Genomic DNA, 13,286 nt, shown 5'->3' on the forward strand with positions numbered 1-13,286 from the left:
GCACACCATTCTTGAACTTGGAGGAGGTGATCCTTGAAAACCAGCCAGTTCTGCTGCTAGCAAGTCCCTGAACTGACCAGAGTCTATTCTCCTGAGGTCCAAGGCTGTTGTCCTGCTATTTGTTTTGTTCATTCCTCATGCCATCCTGAATTCCATCATCTCATGGTCATTGCAGCCATGACTGCTCTAGCCTTCACATTCCTGGCCATCTTTTTCTGATTTGTAAGTATGACATTGAATAGAGCATCTTCCCTTACTGGCTCCTTAATCACCCATGTCAGAAGGCTATTACTGGGGTACTCCAGAGACCTCCTGGATTGCTTGTGCTTGCCCTTCCAGCAGTTGCCTGGATGGTTAAATTCTACCATGACAACTGCAGTCTGCAAACCTGAGGCTTCTTCCAGGTGTGGAGAAGGCCTCTGTGTTCTACTTTCTTGTGATTGAGTGGTCTGTAGTGGACACCGATCACAGTGCTGTCCATGTTGGTCTGTATGCTAGTACTGAGCTGTAAGGTTCCACCTGACTTGTTGCCCATCCCAAGACAGAGCTTCATGCATTCCCATCCCTTTCTCATGTGAAAGGCTCCTCCCTGTCCTGGCCTGTCATTCCCCAAAGAACCTTTATCTCTTGTAGTAGCAGTCCAGTTGTGGTGAGCCATCCTGCTGCATCTCTGTGGTCCTGATGAGATCTGTAGCCCTGCAACTGTAGTCAAACTTCTTAATTCTTCCTGTTCACCACCCTCCAAATGTTAGTGTACAGGTGTGTCAGAAGTATCCCAGTCATGCTGATTTCATAGAGTAGGTATGAGCTTCCCCTGATACCATTCCTTTCTTATTTCTATCCATACAGCTGAGGTGGTCCCCTTTAACCCTCTGTTGTTGATTAAAGGTCTCTCTTCTCCACATAAGGCTGGCCTTTGTTTGTCATCTTGGTCTCCTATTTCCTCACTGGATTGTAGTTTTCTTCTCCACCATCATTTCAATTTAAAAGCTCTCCTCACCACATTGGACAGAGGTTCTTTTTCCACTGTTTTACATGGAATTTACAGGGATTCTTAGTATGTGATGGTGACATTATGACAGAATCGTAGAATGGTTTGGAGGGGACCTTAAATGATCATCTAGTTTTAATCCCCCTGCCATGGGCAGAGACACTTTCCACTAGACTATGTTGCTCAGAGCCCCATCCAGCCTGGCTTTGAACACTTTCAGGGATGGGGCCACCACAGCTTCTGTGAGCTACCTGTTCTCATGGTTCACCTTGCTCATAGTGAGAATTTCTTCCTTGTATCTAATCTAAAGTTGCTTTCAGTTTGGTGCTATTTCCTCTTGTCCTGTCACAAAGGCCTTTGTAACAAGCCTCTCTCCATCGTTCTTGCTGGTTCCCTTCAGGTACTGGAAGGCCACAGTCAGGTCACCCCAAAACTTCTGTTTTTCAGACTGACCAAACCCAACTCTCTCAGCCTTCCTCATAGGAGAGGTGCTCTGTCCCTCTGATCATCTTGGTGGCCTCCTCTGGACTCGATCCAAGAGATCAATGTCCTTCCTGTGCTGGGACCCCAGAGCTGGATGCAGCACTGCACGTGGGGTGTCACCAGAGCAGAGCAGAGGGGCAGAATCCCCTCCCTGGCCCTGCTGCCCACGCTGCTCTGGATGCAGCTCAGGACAATTTTGGCTCTCTGTGCTGTGAATGCCCATGGCTGGGTCATGTCCAGCCTCTCCTCCACCAGCTCCCCTGAGTCCTTCTCACAGGGCTGCTCTCCATCTGCTCATCCCCAGCCTGTGTTGGTACCAGGGTTTGTCCCAATCCAGGTGTAGCATCTTCCACTTGGCTTTGTTAAACCTCATGAGATTCCCATGGGCCCACTGCTCAAGCCTGTCCAGGTCCCTCTCCGTGGCATCCCATCCTTCAGGTATGTCAGCTGCATCACACAGCTTCATGTCATCTGCATATATGCTGAGGGTGCACTTGATCCATTTGTTTCTGTCATTAATGAAGATGTTAAGTAACACTGGTCCAAGTATGGACCACTGAGGGACATCATGTGTCACTCATGTCAGTTGGGACATTACATGCCTTCAATCTGGACAAGGTTTCTTGCAAAATTGCATTGTTTATTCTGCCTGCAGGAGAAAGCTCCAAGGAAGCTTTCCTGATGCCCTTTTGGATCCATTGAGTTATGATCTGCCAACTTTCTACCTGCTCACCCGCTCAGACACGGAGGGTGGTACAGAGAAGGAAGGTTACTAATTCAGGATAATCAGGAATTGGTTGCTGTCAGAGTATTCTGTGCTGCTTTTCTGGATACATTTTGACAAACCTGAGCTATCCCAGCTGCTATTCAGTGATTTCTAAAACTGCACTGTCCGGGAAGAAAACAGAACAATGTGTTGTTTATAAAACTTCTTGTGACTGTTCTTCAAGTAAGCTGTGCCGATTAGGAGCTTTTGCTTGGTTGATTGTTTTTCCCTAGCTCCAATATAAATCAGTTTCTCACCTTGATCCAAATAGGACAGATCACATGGTGAGGTTGTACTAGCAGTGAATGTGTACTTATGGATGGATGGATTTCTGGAGCTTACTAACAAAATTTCATACAGCTTACATTATATAATTAAATCAACCAGGAAAATATTAGTATATGGCTATTAAAGCTATATACTGCAGTAATGCTGTGGCTCTTTAGGGTTAAGCAGTAAGATTGCTCTATAAACTTTATAAACCAATCTTGCACTGAGTAATTTTAGCATAAATTCTGTGGGGTGGATTTAGTACAAGAATGTCCTAGGTTAGTGACACATGCTGACTATCGTCTTTGCAAGACTATCATCTGTGAACAACCAAAAAAGAAAAAAAAAAAAAAGTGTATCTTCCATCTTAATTGAACCCTTGAAATGTGTGCCTGCAAACCAAATGAAAATGGAAACTAGATGTCTTGTCAGCAAATTGCAAGCTATCAGTCAGAGCTGTAGATGAAAGCTAGCACGACCTACATCTGTCGTGTTGATACAATGGTGCTGGCATTACAGTTCCATTGTTTAGGTTTAGGGTCAAGCCTGTTGAGACCTTTTTTTATTCAGCTTTGAATGTATCCATTTTCATTAAGTTTTTCAAAGCTGTATGAAAGACTCAGCAGGGCAAGATGTGGTGATGCTGAACCTATGTTAGTCTTGCAGCTATCAAGCTCTCTCGTAGTCACAGATGGTCACTGCGATTGTCCACACCAATCTACTGCTGGAGCTCCTATTGAAAGGGCACAAAACTGATGGTACAAAAGGACGCCTTTTTTCCCGCCAATAAATGAAGCTAGTGTTGCTGTGAGCTGGCATTGTCAGAGGTTTTGTGCAGGAGAAGAATGGTTGTTGACAAACCAGTTTCCATGTTGAAAAATGCTACTCTTTTTCCTAAACTTAGAGATCTTGCCTTGGTTAAGTAACTGCTAATAGCAGAGTGGCATTTTGTGAACCATTTTCATTGATTGTTTGGAAGATGGTTGTACTGGGGAGTCTTATACTGACAGCAGTAAATGTGAGCTTCCTAAAGTAGGCATGTTTCTGTTTCATAGCTCTGTAAGAAGAAAATCACTTTGACTACACTGTTAAAAACATCTGAGGCCTTAATTACTGCATTTCTGTGTTTAATCCTCAAATGTTAGTGTCCTTACTAAGGACACTGTTAAAGGAGCATGAACAGTTGTCTCTTTGAGTTAGGTAACTTGGTTAACCAAGTACCAAATATCTTGCTTTACATGATATCAAAATGGATAGTTTTGGAGCTAGTAGGTAAATCTTCCAAGTCTTTCTTATTGGAAGTATGAATGTGCTTTTTGTCTTTAAACAGAACTGCTTTTCCCATTTTCCTGCTGCCATTTTCCAAGTACCTTTTCTTCCTTTTCAGGGTGGGCTGAAAGCCTCTGTACAAATGACCTGCCTGTTTGTTAACAGACTGGAGAAGATTTTTGTGAGATTAAAACAGTTCTTGCCTAAAAGAACAATAAAAAGCAATAAAGCTTATTCCTATTCTGTGAGATCCTTTGTGGCCTGTGATAGATCCTTTTACCAGTGGCAAAGGAACCTTTAAAATTCAAGTCACCACAGCAATGAAATGGATGCTTGTTCCTGGATGGGAAATATCAAGCTTCTATGGAGACCAGTTAAAAAATTCACCCCATAACAAAGGACAAAGTAATGATGAGGTACAGTTTAGAAATTGTACTTTAATTATTGTAGTATAGAGATTTGGGGGTGGGTTTGTTGTGCCCCTTATTTCACCTCCTGTGCTACAGTGGAGTTTTTTAGCCCACTAAGGCCCTGAGTAATTTCTGAGTTGCCTTTTGCCCTTGGAATTTCATAGCTCTCTGAGCACATGAATTGTTTGTTTGTTTGTTTTGTTTCTTCATCTGGCCTGCCAGTCTGTAGCTACATGAAATGTCTTAGGTGTAAGTTATAGAAGAGTACATCTCTACATATGAGAGGTAAGGAAACTGGTAATGTACTTAAATTTGCAGTCACGAGAATGAAATACTTCTGTGCCAAAGATGGAACTGAAAAAGGTAATATTTTTCCAATAAAATGAAAATCACTTGCAGAGGGATGGATTTGACTGTCACAGAAAGAAACTTCCAACTTCCTTCTGGCTTGATAATTCTGTTAAGAAGGGAATCTAAAGAATGAAACTTTTTGCCAGGAAAGTGATGAATATTGATGATTTTCAGATTTTGCAAGAACTGAAAGGAATTTGACACTGACCTAAAGCTGAGTCACTTGTGTAACTAGTGCTTCTTAATGACTTCAGTCAACGTGTCCTTGCTTCTGTGATCATGATTTTTGCTGCCTTGCTTGATCTCAGCTCTGGTATTATTTTCCCATTTCTGCCTTACAGTATACTACGTGAAAATAAATCCTTAAACAAACATGATGTAAATTATTCGAATTTCTCAATAGTGATTTCCTGGAAGCTGTGTCCTGTTTGAGGGGTGGTTTCTAGGCCTGTGGTTTCCTTTCTTATAGCTAGTCTGTGTTTATTATGATGTCAGTGTAACTTATGCTGTGTATTTTCTGGGCAGAAGCTTTTCCCTATTCTCTCTGATGTATCAGGTGCTTGGTAGAATAAGTAATAAATGTGCTTGAGCCAAGCAGTACGGGTTTCACAAATTGAAAGCCTTATGCAAAGACAGTCAGCCTCTCCAGCCCATGGACTGCGGAGCTCTGAAGAATGGGAGCCTGGAGTGGTGGGGGTGGCACTCGATTCATGTGATCCCAGACCCTGGCCCCACCAATGCAAGGTGGAACCAGCCATAGCTGCTTCAGCAGCCTCTGTGCCAGCCAGTCCTGGCACCTCCTGCACCTACATGATACACAGAAGGGCTTTTCTGACTGTGGTTGGTTCTGGGACCCTACCAACCATGAACAAACAACCTGTCAGTGAACTAGTCAGGTCTGATTAATTACTGGTTTGAGTAATACTGATAAAGAACTGTTTTGGATTTTCTGTAGTCACTGTCAGAACAGAAATAGCAGTTCATCCTCCCTTTTCAGCTTCAGTTTAATTTCACATCCAGAAAGAAATCAAGATCTTGCTCTGTCAAATGCACTGGAGTCAAGCAGAGGATCTTAAAGACAGGTCCATGAGTTGCACCAACACAAGTACTTGCCATGTTTATTTCAAGACATTGTTTTCTGGCTTTGCACACACAGATTGCTAAGAATAAATGTAGAGGGAAAAATTTTGAAGTGCTGTGGGCTCTGCTGAGGGAGTAGTTCCTGGTACATCTGGACCAGTTGTACCTTCTTAGTCTGGTTTCCAGTGCAGCTGTAAGTTAGATGGAACAGCAAATCCCAATAAACTGTTAAATGATCTAAGGGATCAGGTGTTGTTTTGGGGGGTTGTGTTTTCTTTTTAGCCATATATTGCAATTAAAGGAAAATCTATCCTATTAGTTACTCCACAGGTGTTAAGGTATTAAATAAATTGTATGGCTGTATAAGTTATATTGAGGTTTAAGATAACAGCAATATCCTGAAAAAATGGAGAGGCTTAAGGTTTGGATGCTTGAAGAAAACTCTTCCTCCTTTGTGAGGAATTACTACTCTGCACTTCAGGGAAAAGCCAATGTTTACATTTCAAAATTAAACGCGTTTACATTGTCCCAGTGTCATAGAAATATTATACCAATTATCTCCTTAAATGCTCAAAGTCACTCGGTTTGTACTCCTGACAAGTGGTTTAAAATGTTACTTTCTTATCTGATGCCATTTCTTTTAGAAGATGCTTGTAAAATCAAGTATGCAATTCCACACATAGCGGACTCTACTGTAACTGTTTTGTAGATTGTAAAATTGCTCCTAGATGTTCATGAACCCCGGAACAATATAGGATTTTTTACCTTACATGATCATATAGCTGAAAGCACCTGCATGACCTTTAGAGAGATATTAAGTTTTATGACAGATTAAAACATCTGGCAAGTGTTCTATTTGCTGGTTATTACTGTTGCCATTTCCTTCATGACACCACTTTCTAATAACCTATCCTGCATTATGGCTTTTCTTCAGAAGAGAAGGAGAGATTCTACCCAGGTAATTGTAATCATCTGTGCCATTTTCATACTGTCTACAAGCCTGAGGGATGTTTTAGCATTCCAGCCTAGCCAGGAGCATACAGGAACCTAGACTTCATCAGCTTGGGTCTGTAGCTACATGAGAGCTTTCAGTGTGAGGACACTTGGGAGCTCTGCAGCCAGAAAACTAGGAAGACAAACCTGTAGATAACAGGTTTATGTTTGTTGTTTAGGTATCTCTTCTGGAAAATACTTGCAGAGTTGCTAAGCTCAAATGGGATTGAAATGCCGTGCAGCCAGGGTTGTGTGTATCACTGTAAGTCTCAGCCTACAATTTATTTTAACTGCTAGGACCATTTTTCACTGGTCTTTAATGCTTCCCTTCTTTTATGTTGTCTCCTTACATTCCGTGTCTCAAAGGTGGCTGTTGCTACCCTTTTGCCTGAGGAATGCTGGCAGTCTCACCTCTGAGCTCCTCCACCTAAATTCTTAATCAAAGAGTCTGCAGTGTGAGAGCAAGCATACTGCCTCTGCATCTCCTCTGCCAAGAGCACTGAATTGATATGTTCGTCTTTCTGTGTTGGATGGACCTTGCCCACTTTGTGTCTCTGGCCACAGAGGAGTTAAGTGTCTTAGTTTTAAATGCCTTCTTCCTGTTGTTTTGGGGTGTCTGCTATTTGGGGTAGCTAGTGTTTCCACCAATTAGACAAATGGTTGCTACTTTCAAAGCTCGTTTCCCTCCATCCTTTAACTTCCTTTCAAAAATATGCAAAAAATAAATGCAAATATTTTGTGTACTGCTGTTGTTATCAATGCAAACCTTATTCATCAGTGTGCTTGACAGTATTCTCATTGGCATGAGGTATGGGGAAGGGGAAACTGCATGTTTTGTGAGTGGTTTATCAGGAAAACCTGGAATTTGCTTTTGACTCTTTAAGCATATAATTCCTGCATAAATTGCTTATTAAGTTAAATGGTTAATTACAGCTGGAGCTTTATATAAAACTGAGGAGTTGCAGAGTGTAAAAGACTTACAATAATACCTTGAAAGCAGTACATTGCACCTTAAAAGTGGTACATTGCAGAGGTAGCTGGAATTGGGCCCCACGCTTCCTGAGGAGTCAGCCAAAACTCTGTGCCTCAATTTTGTCAGCTTTGCTGTGTGGTGCTGTTTGTTTAAAAGTAGTTGAAGTTTGATTTTTTTTTTTTAAGGTGGAGTTTAACCGTACAGTTGCTCCGTACATTAAATTTATTTTTTTTTTAAAGTATGTGATATAAAAAAGCACAAGGGAACTTTTAACTGCTTGCTCCATATGCTTAAAGTTTATGAAAAGAGGTATTCAGGGACAGGGTGCAGCGTTGTGTCTCGCATCCTCAACGCAGCTGCTTAGCAGCGATAAGGAAGCAACGCTCTATTCATGCTGACCTTGTTTCCAAAGAAGCCTTGTCCTGAGAACTACTGAAAATAAGGAAGAATTTCCTGTGACATGCTGCTCGTGTTGGCTTTTTAGAGGGGAGTAGAATGAAATCTCTGAGCACGACACATACTGTATCTAACCACACAGGATTTCCTGTGCTGGAATGGAAGCTTAGTGGAAGCCACATTTTTCTCTTCCTTTTAATTCATTCAGAAAAACATAGGTCAGCGTCATGAATTGATATGGCTATAGTCACTGTTAAAAGCTAAAATCAGCAATTCCTAATGCATACATTGTGATGCCAAGAGGAGTGCGAGGCTAATTTTTTCCCTTTGTCACAATAAGCCTGTACATATCCTGATTACACTTTTAAACTCTCATAAAAGAAGAGTTGTGCACTTATAAGTTCCATCTCAGTGAAGGTGCAAAAAAGAACGAATATGTTGCCTTAGACTTCAGTGTCTTTTTGAAGTAGACTTTTTGCTCTATCCAGAATTAATTAAGCTATTAATGAATTGTGAAAGACACAGAACAACAGTTGGATTTTGCCTCTGAAAACATAGAAAATATTTATTTTTCCTTAAATTAAACTTCATTTTATACTACTTTTGTTTAATAAAATGCCCAGGGTTTTTACTCTCTGTTGCTCATTTGCAGCATTGTCTTCCTGGGAGGGTCTCATTGGGTTTGAATAGTAAAATCAGAGCTTCCTGCTACAACCGCAGGGAAGACTGGAGTTATGCAATGGGTTTTGATAGGATAGAGTGCATATATTTTTAATCCTATTTAAAATATAATCACCCTGTTTGTGGCAGATCTTCAGAGAATGAGCTAACAGACTGAGCTTAATGGCAAGTCATCCAGATGTGCTCACACTCTGTCATGGTACCATGCAAGCTCACTTTGCTCCAGAGCCTGACCAAGCAGCCTCCTGACTTTGCTGTGTTAGTGGTGAACCCAGAGCTTTCCTAGTACTTCTTGGCTTGAGTTCAGTGCCTTCAAGTTGTTCAGATATTTTTATTTTTCCTTTAGTCCAGACAGTGGTCTACTGTCATCATGGAGTGTGAGTGTGGGTAAGAGTGTGTTTATGGACCAGTATTGCTTGTTGTGACTCGGTGCACATCATCTTCCCAACTACAGCATTCACAATGGAGACAGATTAAATCCTCTATAGTTTTTATTTTTACTCAGTAGTCTTATTTGTATTGCTTTAATGTCATGCAGATTTACTTGGGCTCATGCCCATGCTTTTTTTTTTAAGAAGCAAAAGGTTTTTTTTACACCTGGGATGGTTCTACTTCTCTAGCAATTCGGAGATGTATTACCATAAAGAGCTCCTTTTCAAAAGGGGAGAAGTCATCTTGTGGCAGACCTACAGTGCTTCTGCTTGGTAGAGTCTCTGTATTTCTTTATTTTCTTTCACAGTGTTCATAGCCTGGTACTGCAGGGCCTCAATGTCATGAGAGCCAACAAAAGGTATGTGTGAAAGGCCTGCATGAATGGACTAAATCTGCTTTTAAGCACAGTCTTGTTTGCCGTACTTTCCTATTACTCATACCAGCATAGAACTTCAACTGTTCCTATATGATGTCTCTGCAGTTCAGGCTTTATTTGAGTCAGGATTTACATTTGTATGTTATTGAGGGCTATTTAATTGATTGAATATTTTAATATCAAAGCAAAATCATAACAGGCAAACTAAGGAAGAATTTTTGTATATGTTTTGCATGAAGGCTTCTTTCTGCTTTACTTTACATATATTTTGATTGTGTACTTATGTCGAAAGCAACCCCAGAGTGTACTGTTCTATTCTGCAAACAGATGGGTATTTAAACAGTTTGCAGAAGCAAATAAAACTTACAGATCAGAATGTTTCCACTCAACTGGATGTTCTGTTAAATATGGCAGAATTTGAAGGCACTTCTAAACAAAATGCAATGTATTCTTTCCTCTATCTTCTTCCCCAATCCCTAGATTCTCCCTGGATAATTATTTGAATAAATGTTCTACTTACTACTGAAGCTGGGTAAAGAGGGAACTTGGTATCTTTTGAGTTCACTGTAACATAGATATATACATATATATACATATATATATACACACACACACATATATATATGCAATTATTTGATGTTACATAGCAGTTGCATACAGTAAAGGTGGCAGAGGCAAAATATATTTTACTCGAAACACAAGGTATCAAAGGCTTTTAGAGTCACGGCAGCTTAAAAATACTATATATCTTGCAACATATTTGGGAATTGAGGTAGTTTTTCAATTTTACGTCAAAAGGATTTTTCACCTCTGGTTTTCATATCATACTGCATGTTGCACTGAGGGTGAGACTGTTGGTGTGTTGGCCCAGCAGGAATAGTTTGGCAACTTAGGGTAGGTCCTAAAAGTACTTCATTGATAGGAATCAAGTTTTCTCAGCCCTTCCAAGGGTCTTACTACTTGGGCCACCATTTCCATGCATCCTATTTCATTGGTCTCCACGTGTCCTTTCGTGAGGTGAATATCCTCCTCTGAATTATATTTATAGTTTTGCACAGCAAAACTGAAGCTAAAATGCAGTATTTATGGGTCTGCCATGCACTGATATTCAGCCTATCATTTATTTTACTTGCTAGTCTCCTATTATAATGGAGCTAAGTTTCAGTAATAACTTTTACCGGGTCTGTAGGATAGCACCTAGTGCATTTATGCTGAACTCTTCTGTTTTACTAAAACATAGCTGTGCTAAGAAGACATGAGTAGCCCATGCTTCAGTTTATGGCTTCTTGGCTTCTATTTTGAACTTCTGCAAGCAATGCCAGGTACAACTTGGCATTGCTTGTTACCTGTATTGTAATTCGACCTTAGTGTAAAGTTTTGTGACTTTACCTGTACCAAGATAGTGTGGTAATTATGCTCTGTACCTGCCTTTAAGGAAGTAAAAGTAGTTTTAAAGTGATAATTTGCCATTAGCACCAATGAGATAACATCCCAAAATTAATAAGACCTATAGGGAGATACCTGAAATTACACAGTGTGTGTAAACCTGTGTGTGTCATACAAAATATTTGGGTTTGCTTTGTGAATTAGAGGGAAGTTTTGCTATATATTGTTTACCACATGCGCTAAATTTATACAAAACATCATTCCTTATTTGGTCACTGGCCTTCCTTTTAGTAAATGAATGAATGAGTTGTGAAGAATGTCTTTCCATCTGAAGGTTGTGAATGAAACATTGGATTGCATGTTACTATGGTGGCCTTCCTGTGTGGCATTTGGTTGCTCGCAAACACTATCCACAATTCCCTTTGATACTTAAATTAAAAGCATCCATTCCTTTGTGTGTGTGATCAGATCTATATACATATAGATATGAGATTTGTAGTATGAGGGTGGCATTTTAAACATTAGGTCATCTTTTATTATGTTTGTGGTACCCCAGAAAACCAGTTAGAAAAATAATCTAGTTTACTTGGGATTCATATGGCAAGCCTGCTGTGTCAGCATTTTCTTGACATTATTTGTGTGTGCCTGCTGAGGACTGTGTGCCTGAAGGCTGTGAAGGGGAAGGTGGGTCATGTGCTGCCTTTTCTTGGTATCGGACAGACTGTTACTGCGTGAATATGTTTAATGCTTGCTGTGAAGATACTGAAGGGCAGATCTGAACTGAATATTATTCCAGCTCACCTTTCTCTGTGTTTTTCTGCACTTATTTGAAGACAAAAGAAATTTTGGTCGAAGCCCAAGACATCAATCTGATAGTTACTCGTCTTCTTACTTGTTAAACAGTTTATCACTGTTGCCCATCTGGGAAAGGCACACTAGCACAGTTATCTGCACAGGAAGAAAACACTTATCAACGCTATGGAGTAGACATAGTGGAAAGAGGACAGTAAATATTTTAAATTTAATTTTAAGCCTTTTCAGTTTGAAAATATAAAATCATTGCTTTTACTTGTAGTAGCAATGGTTGTTTTATGTTGCTTGTAAACAGAAGCATTCAGCAATAAACATGTTTGTCTGATAGCAACTGCATCTGGGCAGGTACTTACAGATGATTAATGGAAGACAGTCGCATGTAGGGATTAGTAATGACATATTGCCAAAATTAAAACTGGAGAATATTTTTTGAATAATAGATTAAATGAGGAAAGAGAAATTTCTGTATATCTACTGTGATGTATGTGTTGTGCCCATGCAGAATAGGAAAAATTGTATTACTGAACAGAGAATCTTGGACATAGAAGCATGTGATAAGGATTTAATTACTTCTTTGGGCTAATTCTTTGTAGTGTGTTTTCTTTGCTTTTTTTACTGAGTTGCTATTGCTGCTGTCAATGACAACAATTGCTAATCTGTCTGTCAATAGTTTTGATTTGTTTAGATAGACCAGGGTCTGTTTCCATATTCACCACTGGATGCCCCCATCAATTCTACACACACACTTTGATAAATAACCAATGGCAGGTGCAGGTGGTCACAGATGTTACCAGATTTGGCTGTCTGGTCAGATTGATGATGTTATGTTGAAGCCGTGACATGAAATGAAGTGTTCCCTGTGCATCTTCAGGGACCTGGTGCCTGTGAGATGCCAAAAACTCTTTGGCAAGCTGGAGTCAGAAAGTACAGGTGGACTCACTGGAGAAGAGAAAATTTTAATTACATTCAGGAAGGACAGCATCTTCTGGTAGATTGCTTATTTAAAAGAGATACAAAACTTCCTTCTAGAAATGCTCTGGTTTAGGAGTAGTCGTTTTACCAGAGTTCTCAGAGTCCACAGCTTGTGCCTTTCACCTTCTCTTTTGGACCAGGTCAGGAGGGTAGAATGCAGACCACAATAAGTCATCACAGATTACGATGTGGTTCCTTTTGTCCCAGGGGACTTGCTTCCCCTTGGCTGCCACCAGAATGCTGAGGTTGTCACGTTATATGCTGAACACACATCTTATCACACAGGCAGATACATGTGTGAGGCACCTGTGTTGGACAGATGGTAATCTCAAGCAACTTCCAGTTGGGTGCCCAGCTGTGCCTCCTGCCCTGGCTGCTGTGTATGTGGATACAGGAATGCCTACAAGCTATGGAACTTAACACTTGTTTCTCCAGAATGTTTTTGCTACTGGAAGAGTATACAGAGCACCACTAGGCAAAAAGTTGGAGGTATCCTGTAAACATGTCAGAAATAGCATGGCCAGCACGACTAGGACAGTGATTTTCCCCCTCTACTTGGCACTGGTGAGTCTGCACCTTGAATCCTGTGTTTAGTTCTGGGTCCTTTGCTACAAGAAGGACATTTTGGTGCTGGAGCAAGTCCA

General features: G+C 40.6%; 1 protein-coding gene across 1 annotated transcript in view; it reads left to right on the forward strand.

Annotated features, from left to right (window-relative positions):
• The window catches only part of SRGAP1 (SLIT-ROBO Rho GTPase activating protein 1), a 144,662-nt gene that overhangs the window by 20,545 nt on the left and 110,831 nt on the right, over window positions 1-13,286 (forward strand).

This window comes from Sylvia atricapilla, chromosome 5 (genome assembly GCF_009819655.1).
Source record: "Sylvia atricapilla isolate bSylAtr1 chromosome 5, bSylAtr1.pri, whole genome shotgun sequence".
Taxonomy (NCBI): domain Eukaryota; kingdom Metazoa; phylum Chordata; class Aves; order Passeriformes; family Sylviidae; genus Sylvia; species Sylvia atricapilla.